This window comes from Schistocerca gregaria, unplaced genomic scaffold, assembly GCF_023897955.1.
Source record: "Schistocerca gregaria isolate iqSchGreg1 unplaced genomic scaffold, iqSchGreg1.2 ptg000257l, whole genome shotgun sequence".
Lineage (NCBI taxonomy): Eukaryota > Metazoa > Arthropoda > Insecta > Orthoptera > Acrididae > Schistocerca > Schistocerca gregaria.
The window spans coordinates 20,042-23,860 of NW_026061763.1; positions in this window are offsets into that span (position 1 = coordinate 20,042).

Consider the following 3,819-nt stretch of genomic DNA (forward strand, 5'->3'; position numbering starts at 1 on the left):
ACCCTCTATGCTGCTGAGACACGGTTAAACAGCTTCGTTTCCAAGAAATTGGCAAATATGTCGGCGAGGTTGCGGACTAAAGTGTTGCCCATAGCGAACCCATCAGACCGCTGGCACAGTTGTCCGTTGAATTCAATGTAGTTGTACTTGACAACGACATTAATGAGATCCATAAAATCAGTAACCTGTTTATCTGATAGATCTTTTTTAAATTGAATTTAGTTTTCTTCCACAATGATGAGCGTCTTACGTACCGGGTCTTTGGTATAAAGATTTTTAATATCTAAGGAAAAAAGCTTGATGTCTGAACTGCATACTAAGTTTTTAATATTTTGGACCAAAACCTGATTGTTAGGAACGGAATAATTATTTTCGAAAACATGGATTTTTCAAAGTTTCGTGAAGAAACCGGGCCAAATCGTGATATGCGCCATTCATATTAGTGGAGATTGGACGTTTTGGATGATTAGGTTTATGAATTTCGAATTGTGACCGAAGCTTAGGGTGCTGAGGGTTCATATTGATGAGTAGATTCTATTTGAAAGGTTTTATAAGAATTTTGCATTGTTAATGGCTGACCTTACTTCTTTCTGTAATTTACACGGATCATCATGCAGCTCCGATATGTTGTTCTTACTGAAGAAAGTTTCAGCTTTAGAAATATATTCAGAAATATAAGCAATGAATAGACAACAACCTTTATCGGATTTAGTTATTAAAGCATTTGCTGTTTTAAGTTTATTATTAACGGAAGTTACTAAAATTCTGTCTTGATGCATAGCATTAGACAAAGTAGTTGCATTTTTCTCTAGCATGCGGGTTACATCATTCACAATTGTGAATTGAGAAGCATTATCTATCTTATTATAATCGAGACCGATTTTTAAATCAACAAGCATATTTTCTCACATTTCTGTCTGACAGGTTAGATCAGACATTGTATTTTAGTCCTCTTCCTAACAGGACTTTTTCATTCTCAGTAGAGACAATGTTGGTTTTATTTACAATTCGTACATGAAAGACGTTACTGCTTTTTTGAAATGTATTCTGAGGGAATTTTCATTAGAAAGCAGACAAAAAAGACTGCTGAACTTCATCCCGTGTTTCTGCATTCTACCTATATTACAAATCTCTAGATGTTCGTTAATTTGAGTCCACATGTCAATATTAAAATTATAGTTAACACGATAAGTGTTTTTAATATTTAAGTACAAATGGTATGCTTCTTTAAGACGGTCTTCAGCGTTAAGCTCTTTCAGCCTATTAGAAATATTCTTAATGATACGTCTAAAGGACTGGATTTTTCATACATACAGAAAAATTGATGTAGGCTTTTGTATGTCGGGACAAGCCCCATTTTTTCACACTGCTTGTTAAAATAGCCATGCTAATATTTAAAATTTTCTTTCTTAATTCGTCGTATTTAGAAGCAGCGTTAAAGACCTGTGCAGGTAAGAAATATAAAACTTTGAACACAACTGTTAAGGTTCAGTGACCGTGTCAGAATTATATTTTCTGAAATAAACCCTCGGTCACAAATATTAAGTCAAAATTGACCTGGTTTCGATGCTACTATGAGCGTCGCCAGCAGAATTAGATTAACTGTACTAAAACATTAGGTGTACTGTACACAAATCAGATTAAAGTTTGCACTAAATCGAATTGATACAGTACTTACATGTCACACAATAAAAAAGATCTAAGCCGGAAAGCCGACTTCATAAACACTTGTGAGATGGGGAGCCGCTAAGGGCTGCTCGTACTGTGAACAACGGATGCAACGATACTGAGGTGCCCACTATAGAAAGTGTGGGCAAGTAAACATGGTATTGCTACGAGCGCCATCTAGTAGGCGCAGAAACAACTAGGCTACTGTACATTCAAAATTAGACACATGAAATTATGATAGAGCTGATTCAGGCGTAAAGTAAGAATTAATAATAGGATGTAGTTACATATTTATCTACTTTAAATAGGTATACATTTTTAACGTAAAAACGGTAGTTATGACATACAAGAAAACAGCAAAGATGTGACAGGAAAAAAACATTTCGGTAAACTGCATGAGGAAGTCTGACTCAAAGATCAAGCAATCGCTTTAAACAGTCAAAAAAGTTTTTATTTCGCAGCTGCAGCTGTTCGTTGAGAATGAGGCCATCATAACGATTGAGATGTTTGAAAATCTCCAATTCCTATAAGACATCTAACCTACGGCCCTCCTTTTCCGTATGCAGAATATTGTTATCGCCTATGGCTTTAGGCACGTGTCAAGTAATTAAGAGATGTTCGCAAAGGATGAATTTGGGGGCTTGGTGCCGTTCTTTCTCAAAAAATGTTCTTTATATCTGATGGTGAAAGGATGTAGGGGTTGCCCTATACAATAGGAGGAACAGGTATCGCAGATGATTTTATAAACGACAGAACTTTCTGTAGGAGAGCGAAAGGATCTCAAATTACGAATGTATTATCTCTTTAGATTATTGTTAGTACAGAAGGCAACATTGCAGTTGTATTTGTTGCGAAGCATGCGCTGAATGATGGGGAGTGGGTCCTATGAAAGAAATAGAAAAACGTGTTTTTGGGTTAATTTCAGTGCATGAGGTGTTGAGCGTGGTAGTTGTTGCAGCTTTCTTTCTTAGGATATCGTCCACTATGTTAGGCGTGTATTCATTATTGACTGCTATGGTATTAAGTAAATTAATCTCCTCATTCAACTTTTCGGTTGAAATTGGTATGGAGGAGGCTCGGTGGACGGAAGAGTGAAAAAAGGCCATTTTTTGAGACTGCTAAACTATGTCGTGTGCTGCGGAACGTAACGACACTATAAGCAACACAGAAGAAGCTTCTAGGTTGATGTAATTGGCCAGTAAGAAGCAGTACTATTCAAGTTTTAGTTATAGATTATTGACTTATTAGCCAGCCCTGATGCCTTAGGCATGGGTGACGACATTAAGATTTTGCATGAAAGAAGGACTAGCAGCTGCGTTGCACGGGAGAATGTGAAAAGTGTTCATATGTGGTAAAAACGTGAGAAATCCGACCGTTTTCGTCGATTTCTATCGAATCGACTTAAAGCCAGATCGTCACATTGGCCGCTCTTCCGTCTGAGACGGTTACATTTATCGCCTGCAAGGCTATGTCGCGTGCTGCGCTATGCGGAGACACTAAAAGCACCATAGTAGAACACAGAAGAAGATTCTAAGTTGATGTAATAGCCAGTAAGAAGTAGTACAATTCAAGTTTTAGTTTTATATTATTGACTTCTTAGCCGGCTTTGGAGCCTTGGACAGGAGCTAAGTCCTTAAGATTTTGCATGAAAGGAGAACTAGCAGCAGCTTTGCACGGGAGAATGTGAAAAGCGTTCATAGGTAGTAAAAACCTGAGAAATCCGTCCGTTTTCGTCATTTGTTATCGCATCGACTTAAAGCCAGATCGTCACATTGGCCTCTCTTCTCTCTCAAACGGTTGCAGTTACCGTCTGCAAAGCTATGCGCGTGCTGCGGTATGCGGAGACACTAAAAGCACGATAGTTAAACACAGATGAAGCTTCTAAGTTGATGTATAAGCCAGTAAGAAGCAGTACAATTCAAGATTTAGTTATCGAACAATGACTTTTTACACGGCTTTTGGCCCTTGGACATGAGCTAGGACCTTAAGATTTTGCATGAAAGGAGGACTAGCAGCCGCGTTGCACGGGAGATTGTGAAAAGTGTTCATATGTAGTAAAAACCTGAGAAATCCGTCCATTTTCGTCATTATTTATCGAATCGACTTAAAACCAGATCGACTCATTGGCCGCTCTTCTCTCTGAAACGGCTA